Source organism: Hippopotamus amphibius, chromosome 12, assembly GCF_030028045.1.
Source record: "Hippopotamus amphibius kiboko isolate mHipAmp2 chromosome 12, mHipAmp2.hap2, whole genome shotgun sequence".
NCBI lineage: Eukaryota > Metazoa > Chordata > Mammalia > Artiodactyla > Hippopotamidae > Hippopotamus > Hippopotamus amphibius.
In genome coordinates, this window is record NC_080197.1 from 84,898,832 (window position 1) to 84,909,128 (window position 10,297).

Sequence of the window (10,297 nt, forward strand, 5' to 3'; positions counted from 1 at the left end):
TCTGAGTTGCCCCATCCAACTTTTCTTGGTCCAGCTCTTGCTTCGCTCTGGGTCCCTGGCCTCACAAGGATCTTTGCCGGCTGGTCCTGGCCAGGCAGGCATTGGGTGAGAGCTGCTCCTTGTAAAGAGCAGAGATTTTTCACTGACGTACCTCTGGGAGGCTCAGGGCTTCCCGTGTACTGGGGCACCTATTCCACACAATGGCCCTGCCAGACGGGCGCAATCGCCGCTAGGACAAAGACGCTCAGGCTGCTCTCAGCAAGGAACCAAGTCACCCTGGGACTGTCAGGTGTTTCAGCTTCAGCGTGACTTCCTGCTCCACTTCTCAAAAGCTCCCACGGGGTCCCCCCAACGGCCACTTGTCGCCACTCCTTCCTTCCTCCTCACTTTCCTGCCAACTCACCTCCAATCCTGCTCCCTCACACCAGCCCTGCTTTCCTCTTCTGCCAGCCGATTCTTTTCCACCCTGAAGTTTGAGGCCAGCACGCCCACCTGTGTGTGGACGCATCTGTGTCTACAGGTTCTGCCCAGCAGTGGCTCACTGGACTGAGCTTTGGTGAGCCTGGCATTGTCAGGCACTGGGTATACCGGCGTCAGCAAATGAGTGCACAGAGCCTGTCCTCAGCTCACAGTCTGGTGAGGAGAATAAAAATAAGCAACTAGCACAGAAACACAGGACATGCTGTCAGGTGGTGATGACCGCTGTGAAGAAAAATTAAGTGGAGTAAGGAGGGTGATCTTTGAAGCATGTGTGTGTTTCTGTAAGAGTGCGTGTTTTCTCAGAAGCAGTTAACACAGTCATCTCGACCAGGGTGCTGAAGAGCAGAGCCTCCAGGCTGAGGCCACCTTCCAAGGATGAGCAGCGTCTGAGGGTGACTTTCAAGGTGCCCTTAACCCCTCTTCTGCCCCGTCATTCCCCATCGCACACTCCAGTCTTTCCTCCCGCAGGCCAAGACTCTTCACGCCCCAAGACCTTGGCGAATATGACTTCCACTCTCAGGTGCCCACACCTCACTTCCTGAAAGCCCGCTCATCCTCTGTGGCCCAGCTGAAATGCCACCTGCCATGGGCGTGCGTCTTCTGGTCCTTCCAGGTGGACTCCATCCAGTCATCAAGCATTAAATAAAAGGGAACATTAGAGCTGGTAGCTTAACGGCTCCCCTCGTCCCCCCCTTCCACAAGTGGAAGACCGGATGGCTAAGTGTTCTGCCCACACTCATAGTGCTGGTGAGCAGTCGGGGGGAGGTGGGGTGGTGCACCGGGGCCCTGCACCTCCACAGCACTGTTCCCAAACCTGTATTACAGGGGGTGCTCTACTTTCCTGGTGTCACATTAGCTAGGTACCTCCCACCACCCCTCAAAGCCCTGTGTTCTGTTCCAGGGCCCTCAGCCTGGCTCACGGTCGGTACTCAGTGTAACGTTTGCCACAGGTACGCGTGGCTCAGTCTTGCCCACCCTCAGTGCAGAGAAAGAGCTCATGGAATACATGCGTCCTGATGATTTGGCACGCAAGTGATGCAACACAGTTGTGTTAATAAATTTGTGTTTTACATGCATCCACGTGTATGCAGTTTATAGAATTTATCAACCAAACCGGGGCACCTTTATTCTGGACACATGCTAAACCGCATCTGCAGACAGCAGGCATAAGCCAGGACTGTGTCAGGCACATGCCGTCCTAGGTCTAGCATGCTGGCTGAGTGTCACATGCCTGGCTTCAAACCCTGACTTTTCTAATGGCTGCTTGTGACTGGATGCAAGAGCCTGCCCTTGTAAAACAGGGTTGATACAAGCTGGCCTTTACTGAGTGCTTTCTAAGCACCAGGTACTGCTCTCAGCACTTTGTGTCTGGCAAGAGGAATTCTCCTGAGAACCCGATACATATTGTTACAAGGTGCGATTCTAACACTGCAGATCTCACTCATGAGGATGTCGAGGCTCAGACGTGGAAAATAACCCACCCGACGTCACACAGGAAATGGCAGAGTTGGATCCCCAGTCCAATCCCAGAGTCCATGCTTCCAAGCTCGATGCCTCCTTACCTGCCAAAATTCTCACTGTAGAGAAGAAGTGAGAATATGAAAAGGGATAACGGAAGTAATACAGTGCCTGGAATACAGTTTGCAGCCAATAGATGTTAGGTGTTATTACAATAATTACCATTAATGCACGTTCATGGGGCCTTTTGTGTCTGCCAGCTGTGCACTGGTCCATGAACAGTCAATCCACAGCAGGACTGTGCCCAGACACCTGACTCAGGTGGGCTAAGTGCGGGCCCAGGGCGAGCGCTGGGTCTATTCATCGACACACGGTCCCATTCGATCACCGACTGCTAATTTCCTAGCGGGAAGAGGAACTCCCTGGTGCCAGTATTTTGTGCACACACTGCCCTCTGCCATCAGCCACGGGTACTGCACTTCCCGCCCCTGTGGCCCTGGAGGAAAGACTCTTCCCTAAAACAGAGAGGGTGTGGGATGGTCTTGGACAGGCTCTGTGCCCACCGCGGAGCTGCTGGCTGGAGGAGATGCTGTTTCACTCCCTGGCATGCTCAGGTTGGCCCCAGCCTCTGTGTTGCCCAGGCCCTGGTTCTGTCTCCCCTCCCTCTCCTTTCCAGTCTCTCCTCTCACAGGATTAGGGGTGGGAGTGGGATGGGGTAGGGGATGCGGTAGTGCTGGCGTGGCCGCCGCCTGAACCTCTTCACCTCTAGTCAGAGGATTCGGGGCCTTCAGATGGCTCTTCTTCAATGGGCGCCTGCAGATCTTGGTGGCGATCAGGAAGTCCTGGGAGTGACAGCCCCATCCCTCAGCGATACTGCCTCCTAGCTTCACCTGCACTGAGTTCAGGCTCCTGTCCTGGCTGCAAGCGGGACCCTCTGGGATCTCTCCCTTTCTCTCTCTCTCCCTCCAGTGCAGTAGATGATCCAGGCATGGAGGCACTGGCGAGGCACAGCCAAGGGGCTGCAGAGGAAGGAAGGGATCAGAGCTGAACACAAGACAGTCTGGGAAGGCTTCCTGGAGGAGGTGAAGGGGACATGACTAGTTGGAGACCGGGAGAGTCTTAAAGACTTTTTAGGTCACATTTGGCAGCTGTTCTGAGGTTTGAGCTGCCCTTTGCCGGTTGCCTCCCATTTCCCTTCCAGGGCCTCCCCCACTCCAGCCACTTGTAGGACTAGCTCTCTGGTTACGACACCATCCCTCAGCCCTTACAGTCACACTTGGCAAGTGCTGCACGGACCAGCAGGGGTGCCGAGGGTCTCTCCTTTCCTGCAGACCAATTTCCACCACCCGGCCCTCCCTCCTCGCTTGTGCACCCACATCGCAGCCCCGTGTAGATTCGGTCCCTCTTAGAGGAGCATCACCTCAATCCCTCCTTCCTGACTTCCAACCCATTCATCCCCAGGAGGGCTCTCACAGAGTCCAGATCCTTTGGGCTGGAACTCCAGATGCAGCACCAAGTTCTCGATTAAAGCTGCTCCCAACTCAGTGGACCCAAAAGAACCATAGCTCGGTGGCTCCAGGCTGGAGGGAAGTCACCCGGCCTGTGAGGACACACACTGTGCCGTCAGCCAGTCGAGAGTTTTTCTTTTGCCACTTATCTTTATGACTTGGGCAACTCAGACTCCCCGCTCCTCTGTTTCCTCATGTGTAAAGTGGGAAAAATAAGAGTATTTACTTTGTAGGATTGGTGTGAGGATGAAATGAGTTAAAATGTACTCAGTAAGCCCTCACTCCATGTCTACACCCAAGACATGACTGTCAGGCTCACTTCCAGCTCAATTCCAATCCCAGGCTGGCTGCTCTTCCCCTATTCTCCTCGGCCCTCCCAGCCCACATCCATTTCCAGAAGGTTCTTTCCCATGGCTGCTGGTTCCCCTCAGCCATCTCTTTGGTTCTCTGTTACAACATGCAGCCCCCACCCCTGCTCCACGCTGACCCTCTGTTTCCTTTCCCTTAACTGGGAGCCAGTGTGTCCCGGTCCTCTCTGTCCCCTGGCTCACACTGCAGACCACGCGCGTCCTAGTGGCCGTCACTCTCCCACACTCTCTGATCTGTAGGCTCTTTTCACAACCAGCTTCCTGAACCCAGAGCTGAGTGTCAAACCTTGTAGCCCAGACATAATGCCCCGCTTGCTTCAGTGGGGGGCTCGTGACACTGGGGAGAGAGGACTTAGTCTTGAGGCCTCCTTCTCTACAAGGGAAAGCGGACAGAACTCTCCGAAGGGGCTCAGCTGTGGTCTCAGCTCCAGATGGAGGAGCTCACAGGCTGACCCCAGCCTCAGGTACCAGCATGGGGTGTCCCTTCAGTCCCACCTGCCTGAGCCCCTAAGTCTGTGGCAGGCTTGCATCCTGGAGGGTAGAGCTTAGGTCCCTCTGCTCAGAAGTGAGGAGTTTCCCTGTAGCCAGCAGGTAACACCCCTTCCACCCAGGCTGGGGCTGGATGGAAATGCCTGTCATGGATCCGTAGGGGGCTCGGGCCAAGCCCCTACCTCCAGCCCCCTGGCTCATCCTCCTCCCTCTCTACACTTTGGCTCTTCCCCTCAGGACCAACTCCTGCCTCCCCACTGCCCAGGGAGCTAGAAAAGCTCCCTTTTCCTAAAACACCCACTTCTTATTTCTTATACTTCTTTCTGAACATCCTACTTCTAGATTTTTTCTTCTCCTGGTTCCTACTTCGCTTGTGGTCATCCAGGCCCCTCGGTGCTACTGCCCTGCTGGTGTTCTTCCCCTTCTCCTGTCCCTCTCCTAACTCTCGTCCCCAGGATCCCGCAGGCTCAGTTATAACGTGGGCACAGGGAAAGGGGGATGGCAGGTGCCCCCAGCCCACCACTCTGGCTTCTTCCTACTGGATGGGGTGGGGGTGGGGTGCTCCATCCTGTTTGGACAGGGCTGCCGGGATGCTCTGATGGGAGATAGACGGCTCATCATTAGGACGACTGGCTTAATTACAGCCCGCCCTGCAGCCTGCTTGTTTGCTTTGGAGATGGGCAAAGGAAGAGGCGGATCAAGCATCACACTTCACAGCCACGATCAAAAGATTAAGGCATTGCCCCCAGCCTCCCTGTTCTTTTTCAAACAAAGAGTCATGCAATAAAGGGGCTTGGGAGTCAGAAAATACCACACAAACGTCTTCCAGAAGTAGCTGAGGTTGGGGGGGGGGGGCGGTCTGAGGTGAGGAGATGGATGAAATAATAGAGTCATGGGGGCTGGTGGTATTTTGAAAAGAGCAAATGAAAGCCAACGTGTCCTTCCCAGAGCAAGACGGCGCTTGTCTCCACATACCTCTGTGCATTTGAGCTAGGAAAGCTCTGGTGATGACTAGGCAGGGGGTGGGGCGGGGTTGTAAAGAGTGCAGAGAGATTTTCTTTCTAAAAAGAGGAAGAGAAAGAGAACTAAAGCGTGCTTGATCTCCACGGCAGATCTAGGGGTCTTTCCAGACTTAAAAGCCTTAGGAGCCAGAGTAGGAGGAGAGAGAAAGAATCAGGAATGAGGAGTTTAGTGAGGCAGATCCAGGAGGTGCTGAAGGCTAAGGATACTCAGGCTGCGAACATTGAAAACTAGTCTGCAGATCCCTAAGCCGGAGGGCAGCGGGGCCGGGCAGAGTTCCTAGTGGATAGAGCCCAGAATGGGCAGAGGCGGGAAGCAGGGAACCGTCACTTTCTTTCAGGAGCTCAGAGAGGAAAAGACTCAGGGGACTGGAAGACAGCACAAGCCTGGAGAAGTAGGCGACAGCTCAGGGGTGGGGGTGGGGGGCCCTGATGACCCTCCCCTGGGGAGCGGGGAGAATTCTGGCCAGAGGCTCCAACTCACCTGTATAACAAGAGCCTAGCCTCGAGATTCGGGCAGGCACCCAAGGCTGTCCTGTGTACGTAGTATCCAGCACTAGGGCCCAGCAAGGGGGTGAGCGAGGGCTGAAATCCGGCTGTGCACCCCGGTTAAGAGCTGCATCTGCCCAGAAGAAGGGGCGCCTCTTTCTAACTGGCACACAGGTGCCTTAAGGGTCCTGCAGCCAGTTTGCTAAACTGCTCTGACATCTGTCTCCTGAGCTGGACCGCAGCAGAGAGAAGGAAGGGGTTGCTGGTGCTGAGGAGAGGATGTGGGAAAGGCTTGAGACTCAGAGATGGGGTTTGGAGAGAGATGGGTAGGAAGTTCTATGAGACCAGCTGTGATAAGGAAGCTACTGCCAGCTTTCAGGTCACTAAATATCCTCTGCTAAGTTTTAATGAGCAAAAGTTTACTACACAATGTCTTCCATACTAATGGGCACCAAGAAGTTGGAATTTTGACCTTGCTGACTGCCTGTCTGGGTTTTCACTCAATACAGTGCCTTATAACAGGACTTGAATAAATGAGAGTGGAATTGAATTTAAATTGATGCCATCCAGCTACCTGTTTTCTTAATAATCTGGAGAATTCATGTTGACAGGTGTGATTGGAGGCAGGGGGCAAAGGACCAGTAGGGATGGAGAGAGACCAGTGACTTGCTTGAGTATGTAAGTTTCATAGACTTGGAGAGATGTAACTTCAGTGATCCCCAGAAACCACTAGAGAATATTGTACTCTCTACTCTGTGATACACTGGGTGATGATAGGGTGATCAACTGTCCAGATTTTCCAGAACTGTCCAGGTTGCAGTACAGAAAGTCCCAGGTCTTACTTGGATAACCCGTCAGTCCTGGGCAAACTGGGATAGTTGGTCACCCTACAGAACGGTCTTTAGCTGCTTCAGTCATCTTGCTTGGGTGCTGGTCCTCATCTTTTGTGCCTAGTGTCGTCCCTTTCCCTTCGTACAAACACAGAACTTTCTGCTTCAGTCTCTGAACATCCTCTCCTACCCACTGGGTCCCCAGCTCCATGTCTAGGGCCCCAGATTGCAACAGGGAGCTCAACTCAAACTTTCTGACTTGACACCCTAGGACCCAGGGAATTTCACGTCAGGAAGGTGAAGGGTGTTGGGAGGGGGTCTGGGGAGGAAAGGAGAAAAGCAGATGAGCTAGCTCACTTTCAGTAAGGATGGAAAAACAGGCTCCTTTCAAACTGGTTCAGACAGGCTGAGAGTATTCGGTTTCTGCACTGAGCTCATTTTCAAAGGGAAAGCAGAGAGCTCAGTTTCTGTTTTCCTTTCCATTCTAAGGTGCTGTGGTTTGGCCCCAAGTCTTAGTACCCTTCAAGCTTCCTTCAAGAATCCTTCAGGCTTCTTCTCTCCATTAATTGCTTTCTACAGAATGCCGGCTTCCTTGACTGTGTCCAGGAATAGTCAAAAGGCCAACGGATTAGAGAAAAAAGACCTTTGGCATCCACTCTCAAACCAAGCAGACGTGACCTCAGTTACGTCCATTTAGGATGACTCATGGCAGTGCTTTCTGTTCCCCTCCAGTGTGGCGTGCTGTGCAGAGCAGGACCCTTACCCTCCAGGAGTAGCTTTAACCAAGATGCCAGGAGGTTACGGGGCACATGGGCTAAGCTCCCTTGAAGCTCCCTGAGGTACCTCTCTCCCCCGCAGTTCTCCTCCCACCACCCAGAGCCTACGCTTTCATCTAAAGCATAGGCTCTGTGATGTTTCTTCCCCTGAGGACCCTTACATGATTCCACACTGTCTTCAGGGAGAAGGGAAGTATCTTGGCCTGCTCTGTCATCTCTCTCCCATCAACCTCTGCTTCCCAAGTCAAACCTTCCCCTGCAGCCCACCTGGGCTACTCACTGTAGATGCGCTGTGCATCTGCCCAGTCTGGCCGGCCTTCCCGTTCCCAGCCCCGCCACAGGAAGCCCAATGTATTTTATTCTGATTTTTTTTTAAAGCAGAATTTCAATAACACCTTGTCTGAGTCACTCATTTAAACACGTGGAATTACACTATAGCAATAACAACAGCAAAACAACTTCCATGTGCATATATTTTGTCTCCTGTTCAATTTCAATTTCTTAGAAAGAAGGAGAGGGTCTTAGACATTTCTCTTTTGATGTCTAGCATAGAGCAAGTCACACGGTAGCACTCAATTTTCTACTTATTGAATGAACCAATCTCTTCAAGCCTTGGGACACTCATTAGTCTAGTGAACTCAAAGACTGGGGTGTGGAGTGTGATGACTAATTAGAGGGTAGCCAGCACCGTGAAGATTGGAACTGTCAGAGATCCTACCATGTAGCAAAGGCAATTCCCTGCAATTAAATTGCCTGGGAGGGGCACCTGTGCTTGGTTATGGTCACAACACTCTTGTTGGGAGATTCCCCTCTTCCTCCTCCTCTTCCTCCTGTGTCACAACCACCATCACCATGGCCATCACCATCACTAGACCCTTAACTGCCCAGCCTCCCAGTGCAGGGCCAGGCACATGCAGGCACTCACTGAGTGCTTCTGGAATGAATATAGAGGGTGCCAGGGCTCCTAGCCCTAGTCTTGGCTCTCCCCCGCCTGGCACTTCCGAGCATGGATGGGCTCAGTTCATCCTGCAGCATTTTTCTGGGCACCTGAAACTCTGCTTTTGATCTACTCTGTCTTCTCCAGCCTTGAAGATCCAGCCTCATGCCTTTCATGTAAATGCTCTTTTGTTGAGGTCCCCACGAAGAGGTCCAGCTCCCCTAGAAGACTGGGGCTTGTTCTCAGCCAGGCAGCGAGGGTGCAAACCTGGCCTAGGAGAGTCAGATCCCCAGAACCATGTTGATTTCCCTGTCAGAGCCTCTTGGTGAAGGCCCAGCTACTGGGGATTGTAGAATAAAATTGCCCCCATGAAACTGAGTCTTTTCCTCCCTCTGCCCATTCCCACTTTGGCTGGGTTTCTCTCTGAATGTCAGAGTGATGTCTCATCTACAACAACCACCTTACATAAGCCCCAGTTCAGGGGCAACCTCCCCTTCTCCTCATGTCATCAACTTGTCTCTACAACATATAGAAATACGAGTACGAGGGGCTCAGAGCTGTGGCGGCTGTGCTTGCCTTGTGCGTCAGAAAGTCCGTGTGTCTATGGTTCTAACTTCCATCTGCATCACGGAATGGGATGGTGATGGTTAGGAGTGTGGACTCGGGTACCAGACACACTGGAATGCCAGACCCAGCTCCAACTTGCTAGCTGAGTGAACTTGGGCAAGTTCCTTAATGTCCCTAAGACTCAGTGTCTTCCACTGTAAGGTGATGTTAGTAACCTGAGGGTTAAATTAGAAATCCCTGCAGTGCTCACACAATGCCTGGTGCACGTGATGTGACCAATCCGCACTGACTCTTTGTGTTACCACAACCAATACGGTTGTTGCCCCCATTGTGACCGTTATTGCAAGTGATATGTCAACATCCCCACCCCCCACGCCCGCGGCCTGGGAGCATCTAGCTCACCACCTTGCCACGAGTGCTGTTGGCGGTCTAAGCCCAGCCTTCGGGAGGTCCCTAACAACCCCATCATAATTAGTCCCTCCTCCCAGCACACCTCTGATCCTTGGCTCCCAGTGTCTTCTGTTATTCCAGAGCTTTGGCCCAGAGTGAAGTTCTTTGCATAGATTTCCTCTCACGGGTCTGCAGGCTCCTCCCATGCCCTAGGGCTAGGCCCTGCCAGGAAGACTGGGAGACAGGGTCCCTGGAGGAGTTTCCACTGCCCTCTCAGGGGCTGTACAGAGAACACTGTGGAAGGAAGCCCTCCAGGACAGAGGTCCAGGTCTACGCCCACACCACTGCCCAGCTCCTGGGCCCCCTCCCTTCCCCAGCAGCAGAGCCGTTGACGACTACCACTGGCTCATCCAAATGGGTCAAGGCTCCCAAATTTAGCTACTGAAAGTGGTCAGAGTCAGAGCTACCTCTCTGCTTTTGAAATAATTTTCAGACATTTCACCCCACCAGGACTACCTGAGTTACAAAGGGCTGGTCCTGCCTGACCCAAAATTGAGTGGCTTTCTAAAGTGATCAAAACAGCAGCAGAACAGCTACCCTGAGCCCAGGAGTGAGACCCAGGGGCTCAGGGAGCTTGGTTGCTGGGCTTGGAGTGTTTCCCCAGGGAGCGCTGAGGAAGGCGTTCTCCCCAGGGGAGCCAGTGGCTCACCTCCTCAGGCTGCCCCATGGCTGACCTCTTAGGATGAGGTGGATAACTCTGTCCAGCAGAAAAAATTCAGCTGCAGAAACTGCTGGCTGCCTGAAAAGGCAGTGTCAAGGTGACCATCACCCAGTCCTGGCCTGGTACAGAAAGCTCCAGACAGTCTGCTGATGGGGGCCATGCAGACTTGATGCAGTCATTCCCACTACCTTCCTTGGGTCCATTCCATTGCTACACTGCTGTGGTCCTTACAGTTAACCCAGAAAATGAGCCCTGGAACTTCCTT